The sequence below is a fragment of the Callospermophilus lateralis genome, chromosome 6 (assembly GCF_048772815.1).
Source record: "Callospermophilus lateralis isolate mCalLat2 chromosome 6, mCalLat2.hap1, whole genome shotgun sequence".
Taxonomy (NCBI): Eukaryota; Metazoa; Chordata; class Mammalia; order Rodentia; family Sciuridae; genus Callospermophilus; species Callospermophilus lateralis.
Genome location: NC_135310.1, coordinates 20,533,244 through 20,557,447, shown reverse-complemented (window position 1 = coordinate 20,557,447; position 24,204 = coordinate 20,533,244).

The following is a 24,204-nucleotide window of genomic DNA, read 5'->3' as shown; positions in this document are numbered from 1 at the left end:
GATTTTCACATTAGAATCGGAATTTTTCTAGAGCTTGTGTATTTATAAATTAACTGTAGATTAAACGTGCAGGCCATCAGAGGAAAGAAAGAGCAAGTTATATGGAATTCTAATGTGCTACATAGGATCTTGTGCACGTCTGTGCACACTTTTTGTCTCAAAGGATTTTTCATAATTTTGTAGAGGGCAGATGGTGGGACCACAAGCTGGAATGAGAATGAGGCAGGCTGGGGATGACAGGAGAAAGATTGACGACTTCTGGGAGAAACTGAGGCTCTGGTTTACCCACAGGAAGTCGGTACCACTTGGCTCCAGCTGCTGATCAGATGAGGAATACAGGCCCATTGCTATCAGATTTTAAGTCTTGTTTTTGTAATGAATTGTAACTCCAGGTTTCCAGGTGAAACTTCTCATTCTTCAATAACACCTTGAGCCAAAGGAAACAATCTGCAGGCAGAACTGGCCCTTGGGTGATCAGTCTGTGGCACACTAGCATCATTACCCGTGGCTTGCTACATGTCAAGCTCTGTGCCAAGCGTTGCACACACAGTGCTGTGAAAAGCCCTGCAGAATAGGTGTCATATCCTGCTCTACTGATGAGGATGCTGAGGTCCACTGCACTTAGGTAACTTGCATAGGCTTTAGTAGTTGGTACCTAGGAGGTAAAGGTTTCTAATATCAAGCTCAGCATTTAAGTTAGCAAATGTCTATTGAATGTGGGGTATTTGTCTGAGACCTACAAGGCTCTAGGGGTCCTAAAAATAATGAGGTAAATGCACAAGGCTTATAGTCTGTGTAGCTGAATACATCAGACGAGGGCAAAAGTAAGATACTTTTAGTAGACACAAGAGCAGAAGATTCCCAAGAGATGTTGCTGATCTGAGACTTAAAGAGGTGAACAGAAATTGAACAAGTAAAGAGGTGAGAGGTCTTCTGGGTCTGCATGGTAGGAATTCCAAAGGTGAGAGAAGATGTGAATTCTGCCATGTAGAGTTGTTTGTGTAATTGGAAATAGAGCACAACACAGGGATTGTGAATGGCAGGAAGAGATGAAGTTGGAGAAATAAAACAGAGGGCACACAAAGGAGATAAAGGTAGTGGATAAAACAGAGGGAAGGACAGCAGAATAAAATAGACATTATTGCTGTATGTATATAGGTGACTGCATGACCAATGTGATTCTGCAACCTGTACAATCAGAAAAACGAGAAATTATACCCCATTTGATTCAAATGTATGAATTGTCAAGATCATTCTACTGTCAAGTGTAGCTAATAAAAACAAACACACAAAAAAAAAACCCCAGAAGGTTCACAAAGGATTAAGTTGGGGAAGGACTCCTGTTTTCAGTTTTAAGACAATCTGGCTACAAAATCGAACAGATTGGAGAGGTCACTGGATATGTGGGCAATGATAAAGGCAGGGAGACCTCTAATAAGCAAATGGGAGTAATCAGAAGCAAGGATAATATCTTAAAGTAGTGATTGCAAAATTAATATTAAATTATGTAAGAAACATTTAAAACATAGAATAAACAAGAAATAGTGACCGAATAAATGCAGGAGATGAAGGAAAGAGGATAATCAAAGAGGAGGGTGTATTGTTTTTGATTGAAAAACCTTTTAATTAGTTTTTTAAACAAATGAAATATGCCCAAATGTGCTCATAAACTTAAAAAGACAAATTTAAAGAGCACTGAGATACTGTTTTCATTATTGACAAAACTTTACAAGTTTGACAACTTTGTTGTGAGGATATGAAGAAAGAGATACCCGAATACATGGTTGATGGGAGTTCAAAATAGTACTATAATCCCCCTGGAGAGAAATCTGGCAAAACATATTAAGATTACAAATGTATTTACCTTTAACCCAGTAATTTCACTTCCCAGAATTTATTTTACAGATATATAATTTTATACATTTGTAGATTTATGTAGAAGCTTATTTATTGTAGCACTGTGTGTGGAAAAACATTCATCAAAAGAGGTCTGGTTAAATAAACTATGGTAGATTCACACAAAAGGAATACCTTCCAGTCATAAAAAAGAATTAGGAAGCTGTATATCAAGATGAACAGAGATCCAGGATATATTGTTAAGAAAAAAAAAAGAACAAAGTAATGAATAGTGTATGTTGCGGCATGGTCCAACAGAAATATAATGTCTACTTGTATTTTTATTTTTATTTTTTAGGATTTCACCGTCTTCTTGGGAACTTGGTTTCTAGGGGCTTATTTTTTTTGTTGTTGTTTTTGTTTTCAGTTTTGTTTATGGTTGATGTGGAAATTTTAATTTAAACATTTTTATTGTATATATTTAAGGAATACAATATGATAAAGATAAGGTTAAGGTTTCTGGTTTAATTGGTAGTGTGGGTGGTAAAACCATTCAGAGAGTGGAAAATTCACAAAGCTGGCTTTGGGATGTGGGTAAGGGCCAATAAATATATCCAATTCAGATGGGTTGAGTCTAAGTTCGAGGTACCATGGTATTCTCAGGTGGTAATATCTAGATGTCATTGTGGAGATATGTGGTGGTCTGGGGAGTAACCTGGCTGCACAGGTAGGTTGTAGGTACTTTGTAAGTAGTAGATGGCAATGGAAAGAAATCATGGAAGAGGATGAGTCAGCCATGATGGGGCACGTGTTAGTAGGAGCATAATCGCTCCCAGAAGATTAGTTCCAGACATTGTGAGTTGCTAATGGTTACCCACAGTTGGGCTTCTTGGTGCCCCAACAGATATCACTGAACAGAAGAACTGTCACCATCATCTTTCAGAATTCATCTCCCAAAAGGAAATTTTCAGTGACTTGGGAGAATTGCTCCTGGAGTAACCCACACATTCTTCTAAAAATGCCTCCTTTGAGCTTGCCTCAATAAAAGTTAATTCCTCTACGATGTAGGTGATAGAGTGCCGACATTCACTTGAACCCAGTCTTCCATGGGCCACTAAAAGAGATTAAATAAATTGATCAAGGTTATGTGATAGAATTTGAACCTAGGTCTTTGGGACTTAGTTGCATTCCAGGATTAGTTAGTGAGCTTGATCATGGTTTAGTGGGTGCACTTCACTCTGTCTGTTTTACAGAAGCAGATGTATGGAGTGCATCCAAGGAACTAGGCCCCTGCCAAAAGGGGAGGTCAGAGCCTCTGGATGACTGAGGTGCACCCATATCTCTTCCTTTCAGTTCACGTATAAGACCTTATAACCATCACTCTGCTGGAAAGATAACTCTGCAAGAGATGTAGGCAAGAGCCTCCAATTTGGATCCTCATAATGAGATATGACTTATTTTAAATATTTCCATTCAGGCAGAACAGATGTGCTTGTACTTTTTTGGATACATCTGCAAGTCAGCGAGAAAAATAGAGAAATGAACTAAAAGTAATTGGTCTGGAACTTTATTTGGAATTACAACTCAATCGAAAGTTTACTTTTAATTCCTGCATTTCAATACCAGTTAAAAGTTACTCACCAATGATTCTTCACCATATATGTGTAATCAACATAAAAACTTGATAAGAAACATGATTTCTGTTCTTCCATGTGAACATTCCATTAAGCTTTAGCCCTTTAGCTGATAAAATCCATCATTTTGCAAAGTAGAATTGATCGTGGAAGCACATTCACACAAAAAGACATTTTTCAGATTACCTCTGCTGGGTTCTGATTAGCAATGTTTATGTTCCATTTAATGTTTTCCACATGCTGTTACCCTTTGAAAGTTTGGCCTGTGCATTTATTCTCATCACCAGCTGTGGAAGTCTAGACCCTAGGCAGCAGTTTCAAAACAAATGTCTGGAGATTCTGGAATCCTGACCACCAGAACAATTTATTTTAGTTTAGTTTTGCTTTAGTTTTCATGGAATGAGGGTTTGTGAATATAGCCACAAACTTCACATCTATTTTATCTTTATGACTGGGTCATCTTGTCATACGCTTATTGACTTTCAACATGAAGAACATTGGAACGTTCTGTAGCTCTACAGATAAAGCTGAATATTCTAAAAAATTCACATGAAATAAATTATACTTTTTTTTCCCCAAAATTAGCTTTGTTATCTTGTAGAAGTGATGTATGTTCAATGAGTGGAAGAAAAGTCAGCCGAAGTGCAAAGTCACTTAAGATTTTACCAGCTGGACAATAATAGTTTAGTGACCATCCTTTCAAGATCTCTGACTGTGAACATATTGCCAGGGTTTTTTTTAAAAAATGATATTAATTATTAGCAAAGTTATACATATAGCTTGTATGTTGACTCATAGTGACCAAATAATTTGTTGTCCTCACTTGGACACTTTGGAGAGTGAAAGGGGTGCTGTTAATAATCAGGTACACAATATGTGTGCACCTGGACTCTTCCAGGATTCTTGGACCAAGAGGGCCCTTTGCATGGATTCTTCGATATATATATATATTTGTTCATTTATCACGCATTTACTGAACATTTATTATGTGCTATGTATTCATCAATAAAGAAAATAAGGCCAAGATTGCCCTCAAGGGCTCACAGTCCAGCAGCAGTTAAAATGCCATGGCATGGGGATCGCAGTGGAAGGCCATCTGTCATCTTTTGAGTACCCTTCTGGGCCATTAGTGAAGGTTGAGGTGAATTTCAGAGGATTAGTGGAGTTGGCTTGGCAAAGAGGGGATCATTCCCTGTAAGAAGGAGTGATGAATGCAAAGACAGATGGAAAAACATATATGGGACTTGGGGAAGCAGAAAAAGACTGGGGATGATTCTGCAGAAGGGACCCGATCTTTGGTGGGAAAGGAGCAAGTGGCTTAAGAGGAGGCTGCCTGCAGTCAGAGGGCTGGTGATGAATCACCTGGAGGGTTTTGTTAAAGAGATTAGGTTTGGCCCTAAGGGCACATTTTAAACAGAAAAGCCATCAGACCTGCATTTTAGAATCCTGGATAAAGATGCTATTCATGAGAAAGTTTGGGGCGTAACTGATAAAATTAAGGAGATTACATCAACAGTGTTTGGGACAAGGGGAAAGAAGACATCAGGGAGTCAAACCCAGGTACTAGACTGGATGATGGAAGCATTTGCAGAGACACAGAGCTCTCGGGGAGGAGCTGGCTTGGGAGGGAGCAATGCCATTTGGATTTGTTTGGTTTGAGTTTCCAAGAGGGCATCCAGGTAGGCATGTCAACCTACATGATCTTAACAGGTACTCCAGAGAGAAACCGATGTTAGACTAAGAGGTGGAGGAGTTGGTAGCTCATAGGTGGTATTTGAAGTCTTGGGAATTTGAGGCCAGTTGAATTTTTATTACTTATCATGAATTTCTATTAACTGTGGTTCAAGGTTATTGAATATGTAATAGAGTAGAATAAATGGTAGCTAAAATGATGACATTTTTGAAATTCACTCACCCCCACCCATTTTTATGAAAGAAACATTTGTCTGGGACATGGAAAATACCACTATTCATAATTTATTGTCCAGAGGAGTTGGCAGAGATTTTTAGTCAAAAATCAAATTTAGAAAAGTCCTCATTCATACTGGGGAGTGAAATATAAAAAGAAAGAATGAAAGAAAGAGAGGATCTTTTTCTTTCCCTTTCATAATGAAGAGACATGATTCAGGCTCCCTAGTTAAAAATAACAAATGATTATAGTTCAATCTGCACTGTGGGGACCTGATGCTTTGATTCATTGCAATCCATTGACAATTACAACATAAGGTAGTGGCTGCAACTTTCTCCATTGCTAACTCTTTAACGTGATTTCCTCCCTGGGAACAGCTTATCTTGCCAGTTGCTGTGGTCTGGGTGTGTTCTCAACAAATTCGTATGTTGAAATCCTGCCCTCCCTGCAGATAGTATTTGGAGGTGACGAGGTCACAAGGGTAGAGCCCTTAGAGTGAGATTAGTGCCCTTAGAAAAATAGGCTCAGTATAGAGGGTTAGGAGGTTGGGGGGGGAATCAAGAAAGAAAATAGGCTCAGGGAGCTCATTTCTTGGCTCTTTGTACAAGTGAGGTCACAGCTAGAGGTTGGCAGTCTGCATGGGAAGCCAGACCTCACCAGAACCCAACCATGCTGGCACTGATGACAACAGACTTCCCAGCCTATGGAGCCATGAGAAATGAAGTTAGAAAGTGGTGGAGTTTAAATACCACACAGTCTAAGATATTATGTTACAGCAGCCTGCATAGACTAGGATATTTAGTGTTCAAAATTTACATGAAGTTCAAATCAAATTCAGTGGAGAGTAAGCGGAAACTATTGGAGCTGTGAGTGACATTAGAGTCCTTATCCGCATGTGTCACATTTTAGACATGGCAACTGAAGACCACAGCAATTCTGTGCCTTCCCCCGAGGTCATGCACATGCCTGGACAGTAGGGGTTGAAATTATACAGCTCTGACACCTCTATCCAGCCCCCTCCCAGATGGGGATCATGTGTCAAAGAAGGGTCAATATTTTAATCATCCAATAAGTAAAAATCCCTCTCCTCCCCTTCCTTCCTATTTAAAATACTATTAAAATACTAATAATACTATTTCAAAATACTAATAATTCTATTTCAAAATACTAAAAATGAGAGTGTCTGATAACCACATCTCAGTGGGTCATAAAGGAAAGAAAAGGAGGACAAAGGAGTCTGTCTTATGCTGTCCCCTTTGCATTTTTCTTTTAATTCAGCATACACAAAATATTGTTCTCCATTTGGTTTCATGTCCCTTAGTTAATTGCACTAAAAACCATTTAGTTTTATCAGAAAAATTTGATTCTGTTTTAATAAGAGATTTTTTTGTTCACTTTTTGAGGGTTTTTTTTTTAAGTACGTTTGAAATTATGAATGTTTTATAACAATTGTTTGCCTCTCAATCTAGCAAAATTATAGATATTGGAAAAAAGTAGAGATTATGTTTTCTGTTATCTTCTCCCTTTAATTTTCTATGATCCTATCAAAAGCCTGAAGAATAAGTGCCAGGCATTGGTGACATTTGGCTCAGTAGAAATGACAGAGGAGGCTGGACGTGGGACTGGCAGGCCAAGTATCCTTTGGGGAGCCCTCAACTCTGTTCTCTATCTACTCTCTCCTGGTTCTGTGAGAGTTGGGCCAGATTGCTTCTGCAGTTCCTTGTAAGTTCCACAGTCTGTTACACTGTGGTCAGGGCATATATTTCCATTTTCTCACAATTTTGGACTCCTCACACTTTCTCCTATCCTATCTAATGTGTTACTGAATCCTGTCATTTTATTCGGCCAACATTAATGTACTATTTCTTATTTATTCATTTGGTGCCAGCCACTGTCTCCGATGCTTTCTTTGCCTGTCATCTCTTACCCTCGTTAGACCTGCCTTCCTAAGTGTGGAGAACACCCAATTCCCACCACTTCCATTTGTTTCCTTCCCAGAGATTAAGTGTCCCTTCCTAGTGCAAACATGCAATGCTCACACTGACATACTTACCCTACCATGATCCCTTCCGAGTACTCCAAGGTGATGGTGTGTCGTCACCTTGATGTAGCATTAGAAAATGAGAAGCAACTTGAACAAATTAGGACCCATGTTTAAAATTCACTTATTTCCTCTAAATGGATCAAATTGTCATCTAAATAGGAAGTGAGGTCCATTCCGAAGTAGATAAATACTCACATATAGAGTTAAATAGGTTTGCCTTACAGTCAAAAATTCAAAAAAGAAAATGTCCTAAAGCCTGGTTGCATGATTATTTGCCTTTGATTCCATATTCATTTGATTGTCTCATTTACAAAATGGCAGCTCAAGCCATTTAGGACAGTGGAAGCCTGTGTCTCTGCTACACATCTCACAAATAGAGTGTGCATGTGAAGACCTCACACATCCATATGCATGTTATCCATGGCTCCATGGAGCAGTCCTCTTAATTACACTTTATATATGCTGTGTGCAGCCAGGCATTGATCTTTCAAGTGCTGTTGTCTGGTTCAAAGACTTGTAATTAGGCAGGAAGATCTGGTAAAATGAATTCTGTGGAATTGTTCAAATGTTCCGTGTATATGAAATTGTTCATCTCGAATTATTTATCTGGAAAAAGACAGTTTCAAATATGCACCAAGCCTCTTTTAAAATTTTTATTTTTTCTCATTATTTACTGTTAGTCCACGTGTTTCTCGGACATTTGCAAATTGCAGGGCTTTTCGGTTTTGCTATGAAATTGCTTTGTACTTTCCTGTGGGCCTGCTAATTGGTGAGCTCTTTATCCAGGAGATCAAGAATTTGGGGCTTTTTTTTTTTTTTTTTTTAACCCATTGTGAGCTCTCAGATTGTCCATGGGTATGGAGAAGAGGAGAAAATGCCTTTGAGACTTTGTGGCTTTTCTATTCTTTTATTACCCTGGTGACAACCTAGAAGATATAATTCTGAGTAACAAGAAGAATGTAATCAACAATTTAGAATAGAATCCCCTGATATTGAGTAATCTGTAATGAGCCTTGTTTTGTTTAGTGTTTATCATTTCTTTGACTTATGCATTCTTTTTCCTGCAGGATAAAATCCTATTAGGGGTTTAAAATAAATAATTGAATTCTGCATTGCAGTTCTGAAAACCATGAAAGAAACAATGTTTATTTTTCTGGAAGGCACTGTCTTGGTTTGTGGGTGGTGAAGTGAACATTCTTAGAATTTTCTCCTTTGAAGAAGAAGAGACCAGGAGATTCCTTGTTCCTCTTTTACACACAAATTCACCATCATCACATACCTTTCTACAAAAGTATGAATTTCCTTACTGGATTGTTTAAGAAATGATCTCCACACAAGGCACTCCATTGGGATTCACAGGTTTTAGAGCTGGGGTAAAGAGTGGAAATAGCCCCTGGACAATTTCTGTGGCTCTTGGGAATGTAAGTTCTTTATTACTACAAGGATTATTGTTTTACCTATACACATGGCGTTCCTTTCTAGGGCTCTACTCTTGCTCCATTTTTGCATTTTCAGAGTGTGGTTTTTCATCCTTCGAATTAGCCTCTGCTTGCTGCTCCTGCTGCTGCTGTTGTTTGTACCCTGATGGAAGTGCCAGTGAGTGAGCAGCACCCTCCAGCCTGCAGGAGAGAATTTTCTTTCCCCCATAATTCTTAACAGCTTTTACATCGGAGTGATTTTCTGCTTGGCTGGTTTGGCTATTTTATCTTAAAGAAAATTAAGTGAATATATGTGTATATTTGGAGCATGGACACACACACACACACACACACACACACAAAATCATAACATACCATTTTACAGAAGCATGTGCATCTCCTAAAAACCAAGTTCAACAGCATCCAGGAGGCCTAGATAACCTCCCCAACACTCTTGACATCTGCTTGCTGTGACTTGCCACCCATCCTCCTACCTTTGTCAGCAAAGGCATCTGTCAGCCTAGGCATTGGTGGCCATCATATCTGGGGTCCTGCAGATTGACAAGCACAGCAAACCCAAGCGAGCAGGATCATGAGTGACAGTTCATCACATACGTGTTTAGTCATCCCTGTGATGGCCATCCAGCGATTTGACTTTCAGGCACTGAAATCCATTTCACTCTTTCCCTGTGTCTTTTCCATGCCCTCCCCATATGTTTTCCTGAAGAATAGTTTGCTTTGCTTTATGTTTTGTTTCTCACATACACAGCCTGGGAAAAGAAGGATAAAAATGTGTGCAATGTGTGTCCCCTAGGCTTGTTTGAGCATACAAATTTTCCATTTCTGAAAGTATTTGCAAAGTGAAGAAGGCACTCTGGTGTACACACAGAAACAGACTTCACATACGAGTGTGAAAATAACACTTGACTAGCCATAAAGTCACCCTTGTGATAGAAGTGATTCTACTAACTAGCTAGGCGGCTTAGACTTATGTTCTGCCACCAGTCAGGATTCAGTGCTGTCACATGTAGTATCTTCAAACTGAAATTTTCATTTATACAGATTTCTCTTCTGGAACAATGATAACGCATTCATGTCCACTTTGTCCTGGGTCTCTTATAATGTCTTACAGCTTCTCAGGTACATCTAGAATATTACTGAACGAACAGGAAAACTAATCTCTATACAAAGACATTCAGAATGACATATTAATCAGAATCTGTGAACTAAAACCATATTTTTCAGTATAGAATTATAACCAGCATGACAAATGCAAAAGAATGTTTATGTAATGTATTAATTGCAGTATCGCTTGGTTCTCTAGAATCCACATCAGAGAGGTTGTAAACTCTACATCTTACATCCAATTGATGACTATTTATTATATTTTTTCAGTATAAAGCTATGATGGTCGTTAAAAAATGTGTTAAATGGGGCTGCAGTTGTGGTTCAGTGGTAGAGTGCTCACCTAGCACGAGTGAGGAACTGGGTTCAATCCTCAGTACCATATAAAAATAAATAAATAAAATAAAAGTATTGTGTCCATCTACAACTAAAAATATATTTTAAAAGTGTGACCATAGAGTACAATAAAAGTGACTTTAAAAATCATGTAAGTGCAAAAATCATATAGGTTTTCAGAAAAAGTGGACTTCACAATAAAATGTATTAAAAAGAAAGAAAAAATACTTTATAACACTAGAAGCCACATTTCCAACAAAGTAGTAATGTAGTTATGAGAGTGTATGCACCAAATAATACAGCAACTGCCTCCATAAAACTGAAAGCAATGAAATAGAATATAAACTCCAGAATAATTCAATTACATATAAAATTCAGTATAAAATAAAGTTATTATATCAAAACACTAAACAAACATGATGTTTCTGTAGTAAACAGTATTGGGGAAACTGAATAACATTTTTTAAAATGACAAAATTGGACCCATTTCTCATACCGCACAGAAAACTAAAGTTCAAATTCATCACAGAAATAAAACAGAAAAAAAATGAATGTGTACGCATACTAGAAGAAAAATGGAATGAATCCCTCCAAAACTTGGAATAGAAAAAGGCTAATTATTATTTGAAAGAAAACAAAAGATACATTTAGCTATATTAAAAACAAAACCTTTGGACATAAAAAAGCAGAACAAACAAAAACATTCAAAAAGACTGCAAGATAAATGGCTACTAAGAGAAAATATTGTCAGCATTCATCTTTGATAAAGTTACAAATGTGCATTAAAAATTAAGGGGAAAGTGAAGCTGGGTGTGGTGGTGCATGCTGTAATCCCAGTGACTCAGGAGTCTGAGGCAGGAGGATGCCAAGGTGAAAGCCAGCCTCAGCAAAAGGAAAGCACTAAGGAACTCAGTGAGACCCTGTCTCTAAATGAAATGCAAAATAGTGCTGTGGATATGGCTCAGTGGTCAAGCGCCCCTGAGTTCAATCCTCAGGACAAACAAATAAACAAAAAACTTAAGGGGAAAAATGAACAAAATGCCTATAGAAAAATGGACATAAGAAAGGAAAAAGCAATTCACAGAGAACATTTTATGAAAAGATGTTAAAATCCACTCATACCAAGAGAAATGCAAATTGAAAAAACACCAATACTATTTTTCATCTATTGATTTGCAAGCTTAGAAGTGTGATGATATATTCTGTTGGAAATGCTGAAGGAAAGAGGCTCTCGCTACAGTGCTGATGAGAGTAGCAAGTGGTACCTCCCTGTAGAGGACAGTTTGCTAAATCTGTCACAAGTGCACATGCATTTGCCCTTTAACCTGGAATGCCACTCATCATAATGTACTCTGAAGGTAAACCTCCAACAGTACCACATCCATCTGTCTATTTGCACACACATACTCGTATGCATGTATATATGCATAAAGTATTCATTGAAGAATTTGCAAAGTATTTGAAACTACTCATCAAAACATATATATTGATTACAAAAGTATAGAATATATACATGCACTATTATGTATCTGTAAAAAATAAAATATGAGGAAGACCTTCACAAGAGAGTGGTTTCCAAGGCATTTATACTCAGGTGAGAAAGGCTATGTGGAAAGTGTATTAATATGCTTCTGATGTGTATGAAATGTAGAAAATTTAGAAAATATGCAAATATCTGCTTATCTTTACTAAGAGACACACAGGAAGACTAAACCAGAAAACAATGAAATTGTTTAGTTGTAAAGGAGTTGAAAAATAATAGGGCAGAGGGGATATAGAAAGCAATGACAGTTCTCTGACTAAATCTTTTTGTGCAGTTTTGACTTTTAAAAGCATGATAATATGTGCAAATTAAAAAAATACAATTTCTTCTGAGAATGGGCAGCAAACTAAAATAAATGTACTGGATTTCATAATGAATACTTTAACTACATTGAATAGGAGGAAAGGAAGCAATGAGAGAGGGAGGGAAGGAGGGAGGGAGGGAGGGAAACATCTATGTAACTTATTAACACGGAATTTGACTATCTGTCCTTAATCTTAGAAGCATGGAGTGGCGGTTGCATTCAAATCTTCAACACTATTTAGTAAGTTTGTTTTGGGTATGGGCAAAGCAATTTTCGAGCTATTTTAGATACATAATAAAATTGAGAAAATAAATAAATATGTTCATATTTCTGGAATCCAGGGTTCTCCCTGGATTCAATGTGGAAGAGACACATAAATATGAAATTGGAGGAAGCAAGAAAGAGCCATATGGGGATAAAGAGGAACTGGAGTTATCTCAGTGAACTCATGATGTGTAAAATATGTCTCTGTTTGTCATATGCATATGCACATATGGGTGTATATATAATTGTATTTATTATGCATATGTGGAGATCTTTATATATTTCTGGGATTTTTTTACTGAATAGATAAGAAGGAAAGGCACCTGGTAGCATTGACCCTACCTTGTGTCCATATTTTGGTCTCTAATATCATTCATTTATTCTAAAAGGAACCAAAAGCCCGTAGAGAAATGGTTGATTTTAGGGTGGGGGCAGGATAGACAAAGATCCTGGACTTTGTTATACTGCAAAGAAAGGAGATACTGAAAAAAGGTGAAATGTGGCAGTCAGCAGGAAGGGGCTTCTCCTCCAGCACTGAAATGAAGTGCAGTCATATGTCATTATCTATTGAAAACATTAGGAATTCATGCAACCATGCCAATAAAAAATAATGATAAAAATAAAAAATAGGGGAATAAGAGGGCCCTGATTCTGGGAGAATGGTGATGGCAGACTGGTGAATGTGGAGGACTGGAGGGTGTGCAGGATTTGGAAAAGTAAGATTGGATCCAAGCAGGTTGAGCAAATGATGCTAAACCTAGGGAGAAGTTTTGCTGATAACTAATAGGATATTTAGATAGTTTCACATTATTTTTCCCATGTACTGCTTGTTAATTATGAAGGAGAAAATCTTTAACCAAAGGATCAAAATGAACCTCACTAATGAGGGCTGGATCATACACCATTAGCTTTTTTTTTTTTTTTTTAACTGATTTTTTAAAAAAAAAATAAATGACAGCGGAATGCATTACAATTCTTATTACACATGTACAGCACAATTTTTCATATCTCTGGTTGTATATAAAATAGCAAGGGTGGTAGAATGTGAAAGTCATCATTATCCAACGTACATGTATGAAGACACGAATTGGTGTCAACACACCATTAGATTTGATGCCCTGAGAGGGACACATTCTCATGTGGTGTTCCAGCCTAGAATAATATCTGAGTCTAATCCCAAGGAACTTCTGGAAAACTTGAAATGAGGAATATCCTATTCAAATAAATAATAAATGAGAGTGTGGGGAACTATATCTTCAAAAATATCCGTTCTGTAAAGACCAGAAAATTACCACAAGAGACTATGGAATGATCCAGACTAAAGGCTGTAGAGACTTGACAAGTAAAGAAAATATCTGAACCAAATCAAATTCTGTGCTGGGGAGTAGAAAAATGATGTAAAAGACTCATTTGGGACAACTGATAGAATCTGGAATGCTAATTGTGGAATAGATAAAATTATTACATCCATGCTAAATTTACTGAAGTTGCTAACTATAGTTTGGCCATGGAAGAGTATACCTTTATTCTTAAGGGATAAAGGGCTTGATGTATATAATTTATTTTGGGGACAAAAAGGGAACATGACCTACTTTCAAATGGTCCAGGAAAAAAAAAAATGAGAGAAAGGTCCAGGAAAAAAAAAAATGAGAGAAAGGTATATGTGGAGTGGGGAAGGAGGGAGACAATGATAAAGCAATAGGTAAAAATGATGAAACTAGGTACATTTGGTTGTCTTTGTCAATGCAGTCTGCTACAGTAAAACGCCGTAAACTGGGTAGCTTATAAAGAACAGAAATTATTTCTTATAGTCCCAGTGCCTGGGAAGTTCAAGGTCAAGGTGCCAGTAGATTCAGTGTCTGCTGCGGAGGGATGCTTCCTGGTTCATGCATGGCCACCTTCTTGCTGGGTGTTCACATGGTGGAAGAGATAAAGCAGATCTCTGGGCCACTTTTGTAAGGACACTGACCCCATTTATGAGGATTCCATCCTAGTGACAAAGTCACTACCCAAAGGCCTCACCTCTTAATGTCACCACAGGGATTAGGATTTCAGTATATCAGTTTTGAGGGGACACAAAATCCAGTCTATAGCACTAGAAAAAGGGTAGATGAGCTTTTTTTTTTTGGTCCTATACTTGTTTTTGCATTTTAAACGTAGTTTAAAACTGTTTCCAAATCAAAGGACCTTATAAATGGGGGGAAATAATGTCAAGTCTGTGTCCAAATGAAACTTACACAACTGTTAAAAGATAATCTGTCACCATGTTTGAGGACATCTTAATAAACCTTTTCTGTGGCTTCTGGGGTCAGTCCAGGGCTCTCCCCAGAATCCTATCCAATGCCTGAGCCCAGTCCAGGGAGGAGTATGGTGTTGAATCTAGAGGATGTTAATGAATTATATGGGAACCAGTATTACATATTTCATAGCTGTGTGTGTGTGTGTGTGTGTGTGTGTGTGTGTGTGTGTGTAAACTGCAGAGGGAACAGAATCTATTTAAAGCCCACAAAACCAGAAGTGCCCAAGATGAAAAATCACAGTTATATGTGGAATTGTTGCTAGTGAAACTTTCCCTACAGGGTTGTGGTTGATTTAGCAAAGGAGACACTTGATACTATTCATCTCCAAATGTAGAAAACTTTGATGCAAAAGTGAAAAACAGCAGTTGTTAAAGTACTTGGTAGAGATTTCTGGTCACCTGTATACTTAAAAATGATTCACTAACTGAGATGATAAGAGAGACAGGAAAGAGATTAAGAGCCAGATTGTAATTTTCTACTGAGCTAACAAGGGTTTTGCTCATTGTTGAGTCAGAACGTGGGGTGAAGCACTCTTTGAGCATGTGGGATGAAGGTAAGAAGTGGCCTAAAGATGAGTGAAGATGAGATTTATTTTGTGAGGATCCATGTCAATCTTTCTTGGATATTAATGATGATGAAGAACTACTGTGCAAAACCCTCATATGGATCGGCTGATTTCATCTACAGTGTCATGTCATATAATGATGTTTCACTCAATGATGGGCCACATGTACAATGGAGGTTCCATGAGATTGTAATGGAGCTGGAAAATTCTAATCACCTAGTGATGTTGTGGGCATTGTAAGTTCTAGTGCAACACTTGACCCACATATCTGTTGTGGTGGTGCTGGAGAAACAAACCTACTCTACTGCCAGAGTGTACGTAATACTTAACAGTTCTAGTAAACAACTGTGTTACTGGTTTATGTATTTACTATACTATAGTATAGTAAATAGAGGCTACTCAGTTATATAAAAAGAAATTTGTTGTGAACAGTGTGCCGCATTCCTCTGGCAGCAGCCTCATCCAGTTTATGCTTTCTGTGTCCTTTGATTGCATCAAGAGGCCTCATCAAGTGGCTGACCTGCACCTTCTGCTTGTATAAAGACATTCTGTGATGTTGGAACAACAATAAAATCATCTAGCAATGCATTTCTCAGAGCATATCCCGTCATTAAACAGTGCATGACTGTATGCTCATTCATTTTAGAGATGAGGAGACAGGAGCAAAGATATAATTTACTCAGTTTATAAGTGGTAATTACCCCAGAACCTGAACTACTAAAGCTGATTGACTCTGAGATTAAAGGAATCTAGTAGAGAGTGAGCTTAAAGACACCTTCTCAAAGGCAAACTTCCTTCTAGCAAACCCTGAAGATTATGCTCTGTGACAGAATGGGCTGAAACATTTAGACCACTGTGTTCCTAACAGCTTTATAATTGGCAGGTGACAGTTGGTGTGCTGTGAATTGTTAATGGGTTAATAGGTTTTCTTTGGGGGAAATGAGTTTCCTAATCAAATAAGATTGGGAAACAAGGCTCATTCTCAGAACATTAAAAAAATTAACTTTTACATTATTGATCCTGGCAACATGACTGAGAAATTTTTATTTTTATCTCACTGCTTCTATAACATCAACTGTTTTGCTATTGGCAAGGCTCAAATTGTTTTGGTGGCTTATAAGATTCCCCAAGGATTCATGTAACTAGGACAAGATAACCAAAACAACAGGATTCATGTCTGTATTTTTGGACACTTCTGTCTTTTATAGTAGCTCAACTTCTGTGTGATCAAATGGTGTGGTTTGAACGGTGGAAGGGCTATTCATTCCCAAAGATTCTTGGATGTGTTCAGGAAAAGCAGGAAGCACAACTTCACCTATGGTTCCTTCAAAGTATAGAAGAATGAGAATATGTCTGTTAAATTCTGTCACCATGTTCGGGGGCATCTTAGTAAATCTTTCTTGTGGCCTCTGGGGTCAATCCAGGTCTCTTTCCAGAATTTTCTCTAGTGCCTCAGCTCAGTGCAGTGAAGCTAAGGCATTGAAGAGGCATTGTTAAACAAAAATGAGAGAAGTTGCATCTAGAATACAAGTAATGAGCTATAACAAACAATTCTTTGGAAATATCTAGCACTACGGCATATGTTTATAGCAAGAGGATACACTTCCCATGCTGACTCCCAACCCCCATGTTAGATTTTCTTAACTTGTAGTGGCTGAAAATAGAACTAGGAAAAGCTGTAGTCAGTCTCCTGTAGGTCACCGCCCTGTTGTGCCTGTGGAAAGAAAGCAGCTCTGTGGGGAGGAGGGGAGGTGGCCACGAAGTCCTAATAGGCCATTTTCTGTCTTCTCCCTATGATTGTCCTCAATCACTTGGCAATCACGATGCTATTAGGAGCACCCTGACCGAATACACTCACATGCTTAGCTTTGCCATTAACAACATTGACAGGAAGCTTTGAGGTTGCTGGGAGCTGATGGGCCTTGAGAGCCTTGAATTAGACATCTGCCTGTCCCTATGACATGCCGAAATGGCCCTGCTCCTTCTAAGGAGGAATGCTCAGGCAAGAATTAGAACTGTGCATGAGTGAACGTCTAAATTGTTTTGTCTCCTGTGTGACTCTTTGCCTATTCCACCATTTGTCACGTGCAAGTGTAATAAGTCATGGTTTTGTAGCTTGTGCTAAAACTGAAGTTCGGTGTGCCTAGGGGAACAGGATTTATAGAGTGACCTGCAGAGCCCCTCCCTCCCAGACCTACATCCTCTGCCACCTCTCTACCCTGCTGAGCCAGTGGTGGGCAAAGCAGATATTTCCAAGTTTGAGCACCTGGTTGTGGTCCCGTGGGCCCTTTAGATCTCATGATCGGGTAGAAATTGTCAAATCAGGTCCAGGTTTCTTTAGGACAAATGTTCCAAGACCCATTTCTTCAAGTTTCATTTTTAGATCATCTGTCCATTCTGCCAAGTGCTCAGTGAGGTTATGCACAGAGTTGTCCCTAACTCATGGATCAAGAGGATAAGAATCTCCAGCCCGGCTGCTGGTGTTGGTTCTGGATTGCAATATGCAGTAATATGTGTATAGTCCTTTTATGAACAAAGGTCACTAAACATTTTTTTTTTCTCTTTTTCAGGAAAAGAACAACCATGGCAGGGGGGAGGGGGAGGTAGAATCTTGAGATCTTTAATAACTGTCACCCTTAAAAAGCATTTGCATTTGAGACCTTATCTTTAGATTTTTTAAAAATCTTCCTTTTAAGAGAATATCATTTTAAAATATAAAATTAAAGAACAAAAGCTTCTTCTTCTTCTTTTTTTTTTTTTTTTTTTAACACCTGGAAGAAGTAATACGTAACATATTTGGGAAAACACACCTGTGATCATTACAGATTATAATCAGACATGGTATTATGATGGAAAACACTGTCTTTTATGTTTCAAGGCAGAAGTTTTATCTCAAACTTCTTACAGGGGCTTGGGTTGTAGCTTGGTGGTAGAGTACTTGCCTAGCATGTGTGAGGCCCTGGGTTCCATCCCCAGCACCAAGGAAAACTAACTAAACAAAATAAAGGTATTGTGTCCATCTAGAACTAAAAATATTTTGGAAACAAACAAACAAACAAAAAAACCCAAAATTTCTTACAGACATCTTAGAAGTAGGGGGCATCATATGGTGTTGGAAGGAATTATTAGTTACCAAGTTATTATTCACTCTCAAATGAATACCAGGCATGTAGGAAACGGACTTCCTGGAAGCACAGTGCTAAGATTAGCAGAGAGTCCTTGTTCCTTAGGAGGACCAGGGTGTCGCCACTTGTTGAAGTTCATGGTTTCCCAACTTAGGGTTTCCCTCCCTTATTTCATCCCCTTCTTTATGCCTCACAAACAAATAGGGAGAAAGAGCATCAAAAGAGAAAAGAACCCATGTCATTCTATGGGGAAGACCACAGGACTGGGGCTACCCGTGCTTCTGGGTGAGCAGTGTCACTCTGTTGTCATGGCCTGAATTAAGTAAACAATAAAGGAAGTTATGATATTTTATGTACTTGTTATGCCTATGTTCTTAGGAACAGCTGAAGTTCATCCTGTTTGTAATTTATCAAGCTTTGGGAACAGGAAACAAATGAGGTTATAAGCATCTCCTTTCAGAGATGAATGCTCCAGGCAGACCTCTGGGACACCCTCGTCCTCTTGGCAATTAGCAGCCTCATTCAAACCTAGTGCACTGGCTCTCTGACTTATTTTGAAAATGGAAATGAATGAGGAAGTAAAACCTTAGAAACAGAGGAAAATGGCTAATTTCCATTTTGATATGTAAGAAAATTATGTGAAATTAGTGAAGAATTTAAAAATTAAATATGGAACCGAGGAACCAGTTACTGAATTTGTGCAGTAAGTTGTATAATAATTGCAATCTCTCTGGGAACATTGATGTCCTTCCCCTTACTAATGAATGCACATCAATGTGCCCAGACCCCTCTCTCCAAGCTCTGTACTGGGCGTGAGAATGTCGAGGTAAAGACCTTGGTTTAGTGTCACTGATGGACTATTTCCAGTTTGGGACTCATTCTGTTGTCTGATTCTCCCAGAATAATAATTCTGGAAAATTCACCTCTTTTGCTGTATCACTTTTTGCCTGCATTTAATCATTTCAATCTGCTGTCAGTCCTTCTCTAAGCCATGTGCATAATTGGATACATGTTCTACAACAAAAAGATCCACTTTGACACCTGCCACTTCAGAAAACAAGAGCACATAAAGAAATGAGGATATTATAATAGACAAATGTATTTATTTTGACAAGTGTGATTTGTTTTTAATTATTAATATTTCACAGCATACTAGTAACTGTCTTGTAAGATATTTTGTAAAAGCAATGACATCTGATAATCTGTCATTACCACATTAGCATACCTCTATGCAATTAAGGCTTTAGTCAGAAGAGGGGTTGACTTTCATTTTTAGTGTGAATTACCATGAAGCTAGAGAAAAATGTGAATATGAGAATAATAATGTTGCATTTATGTTGAGCTTTTCATCAAATGATTTGAAGACACTTGGTTTTTCCTGCCACTGTGAAATCCTAAAACTTTAATGCTAGAATTCCCAATTTTGTATATAGAATTCTAGAATTCTGTTATACCTGTCCATTTTTCTATTTTTTAAATGTGGCATGCATTTTTTTAAAAAAGAAATTTGCACACTTAATCTTTTGGAAAATCTATAACAGAATATCACACATTTTTAGTTTTAATTAATTAAGCTATGAGAATAAAGTTAAACTGAGAAAGGCTATAGTTCATATTTTGTTGTTGTTTCCATAATGATGAAGGAAATTGTAAGGAACTTTAAAATTTTGTCAGTTGTGATCGTCTCATTTTAACTTCACTATGCAATAGAAACTCCCCTAGTCAGTCTGTATCATCTCTGTTTAAGTTCTGGTGCGAGTTTCCTTGACAAACTCACAACATTGAGAAGAAAGATATGGAAGGAAAGATCCTGCCCCTCCCCCATGGCCACAACCCTTTCAGAGACTAAAAAAATCTGATTTTGCTTTAATTTGTACTCAGCAGTGTCAGCTCTGTGAGAGGAAAGGGCATCCCTGCTGACAGCAATCATTATAACTCCAGGAGACCAGCAGAGATAAATACACTATAAGCCATCTTCTGAGTGGGTCAAACTTGGCCTTATACTTTTGAGGTCCAGGTACTTTGCAGAGATTTCGTCCATCGGATGAGTTTCTTACTGATGCCCAAAACTGTGCTTCTTTGTAAATATGTTACACACTTAAATATTCCAGTTGTGTTTACTGAAAGATTCTTTTTAAGTGAAAATTTATGCAAATATTCAGCAAATGACAGTCTCCATAAAATGAAAACAAATAAAAACACAACTCTCCAGAAACCTTGAACATCATATGTAAATTTAACTGGCATTTCATTCTAATCTCTCATGATCGAATTGGATATTTGCAGAATTAATTGAAAATCAAATATACATTTGATATGTATGTCAAATTTAGAAGCATTAAAATGTCTAGGTTTTCAGCTTTTTTTTTTTTTTTGCAATTAGAAAGAAATCTCTAAATCCTTCAAAAGACAAAATAAATAGCACCAAGGAAGAATCTGCTGGTGGAATTAAATTATGTTGCTTTTCACTGCTGCTTTGAATGTTGTTGCTATTTCCTTTGTTCTCTGTGTTCGGCCTACTGCAGCCTTTATAAAATTTACTCAGGTAACAATTTCTTCATCATGTCCCAAGATTGCCGAGAAGCAAGTGGGGAATCACTCAGCCTTGTTTAACCAGAATGAGCATTTGTACTGTGACTGAGGAACATGTTTCCAATAATGAAGATCTTTCCCTAAAAGAATGTTTTTATTGTATTTTCTACTGTATTGCCTTAACTGCATTTAGAGAGCAAATTTAAGGAACTGAATCTATATACATAGTTTAATGTAGTTTCTATGATTTTGCAAGGATGATGCTTTTTCCACTTTATATGGATAGGTCTCTTTCCTTTTTGTATTCATCATCAGATATACCCTATGGTGTATCTTATGAGTTAATATTTCAAAAGTGTTGGAATAGCTCAGGAAAGAGGGGAGATATCAAAATAAAATTGTTATGTCTATATGGCAAGATTATGGATGAGCTTTATTTCATTTCTCAACTTGCCATTGAGAATTACTTATATATTTTTTTAATAACCAGAAGAGAAAAAGAACACTGAGAGAAAAAATAAATAAAAAGGACATCAGATCAGTGACAACCAGGCTGCCAATAGGTGTTCATGGGATTCCCACTGTGTACCTTCCACTAATCAACTCCAAGATTGGAGATTGAACTCAAGATTCCTGCCTGATACAATTAGAGAGTGACTTCCCACAGCTTTTGAACCTGCCTCTTCAACCAGCCTCAATAACCATTTCCACAACTGGAGTCTTCAAAATGTCAAGAAAACATTATTTTTTCCAAGAGAATCTTTGATGTCGTACCTTCTCTTGATAAAGACGTCTCTGGCGTGAGTCTTTTTTAGAATTTAGTAAGGGTGTGTGTGTTTTTTAAGATTTTTTGCTCTCATTACAAAATGACTTGATAAAGTAGCCTTGCTTTGACTTAAAACCAATGATTTGTATAGGGTGTATCCCAGCTTGTTGGGACTTGCATGTGTATTTAGAGAAGAGGGTTTTAAATAAAAATGTTTTCTAGGGAGCCCAAAATGACTTCATTCATACTCTACCCAGGGTGCGTCTGACAGCCCGTTTCAGTTTTCCCGTTGGCTGTCACAAGCTCCAGGGCCTTCCTTCTCAGATCCTGACTTCCAAACTGCTTTAGAAAGCAGATGGTAACTGAAATAGTCTCCCCTGGTGGCCTCAACAAGCCACACTCCATCTGCATCTAAAGTGGGAATAACTTTTCTTTTTGTGAACACATTAGAAACAAAGTGATTTGGTAAGAATAATGCGTTTGGAGTTGATTAAAAAATGCCCACTTCAGTAAATAAAATGAGATACAGGGAAACCCTCATACTGTATAGCTTCTATAGACAAGAAATAAATCCCAAACCAGAACCAAAGAAACCCATAGCATCTTCAGATGAGTAGAGATGTCTACTGAGATGCTGTTGATGGTTTTGCCCAGCTTTCTTTTTCGGGTTTATTCCCATTAATTAAATCTGCAGCCCTCTTCCCTGGACTGCTCCCCTACATCAAACTTCATCACAGAGTACTGACACTTCTCTCCCCCAATTCTTTCATGTCATGGGTCCCCCAGGTAGAGATGACATGTCACTTCCACACAATAACTTTATAGAGTGTCTGGTTGGAAATAGCCCTTCTCTCCGTGAGCCATACTGTTATTAAAGCTTTATAGAATTCAGCCTGGAATTAAAGTGGTTGTTTACATATCTGTTCTCACCATTACATTATTAGGGATTTTAGAGGTGAGAATAAGGCCTACGTCTTATTCATTTCTCATTTCCCCAGTTTATTGTTCAGAGTTTTGCACATATTAGGCACTAGGTAAGGTGTTATTGTTGTTGTTTAATTTGAATTCCCAACATGTATTTATTTTTATGGTGAGGTGTTGATTAGAGAAAGGAAAAAAGGCATTAAAAAGTAATTTGCAGGAATTGGTAATAATCACATCTAACAATTTGTATAGCGATTTGCAGTTTTACAAAGAGGCGTTGGCATATAATAATAAGAAAGACTTAATGGCAAAGCCTGGGCTGGCGCATCTTTATGACAAAACCTGAAAAGGCTAAGAGAAAACTAAGAGGGGAGGTGCGTCCCCTGGTCCTGTCTGCCTCTTTCCTGTGCAAGGAAGGTTGCTCAGGTGCTCTCCATTCATTGGTAGCTTTCTCAAGTCTGACCCCTGTCTGTCTGTATTATGGTAATAAAAGAGCCCTTTTCAAAGGTGTTGATGTCTTCTACCATTCTGAGGTAGGTGACTAGCAACTTGGCAGTGAGAATACAATTGGACTTTTCATACACCTTTTGCAAATTTTTTTCCCTCCTCTCTCTCTTCCCAGTCTCCTTTTCCACAGAAACTTATAAGCATAATGAAAAGAGAAAAAAAAAAAAAAAAGAAAATGTTGAAATAACGTTGAGAGTGAAAATGGAATGGATAATTTTGAAGTCTGTTCTGATTATAATTTTTTCCTTATGAAAATTCCAGGGGATGAAAGTAACATTCTAACTAAAAAAAAATTGATAAAGATATACATGTCATGAGCTTTTATTCTTTGGTAGATTAGTTTAAAATATCTTAAATATCGCAGTATAAAATGTCTAATTACAAATTTCCAAATAAAATCTCAAACTTACTGTAGAATAATAATAATAATAAAGGCAGAAATTCACATTTACTTCACCAAGTAAATGTGAATTTCTGCCTTTATCATTCTGCCCTATCCTACTCTCTCTCTTTTTTTTTTTTTTTAGTTTTTTAATATTTATTTTTTAGTTATTGGCAGACACAACATCTTTGTTTGTATGTGGTGCTGAGGATCGAACCAGGGCCGCACGCATGCCAGGCGAGCGCGCTACCGCTTGAGCCACATCCCCAGCCCTCCTACTCTCTTTTTAAGAATGAAATTTTGTTAAATATCTTATGCATATTCTTGTAAGATGTTTTGTACGCATTTTTATACATTCATATGCATATAGAATATCATATGCAAAAATAACTTGCACCATACTATACATATTTTTTTGTAATTTGTTTTTTTTTTTTTTTTTTACTTTCAGTGTACCTTTGGAGATTTTTGTGTGTAGATATATAACACTCTACTATATTTTTTTATGGCTACATAGTTTATGATCTTTCTGGTGATGATGGTCAGGTAATTTCTAGGCTTTTTGGGTGGCAAATATTATTGTGCATATATATGAATATATCTCTGGCATAGAGTTCCAGAAATAAAATTGCTGGGTCAAGATTTAAGCACATTGCGTATGTACAATTTCTGCCAAATTGTCACCAGCAT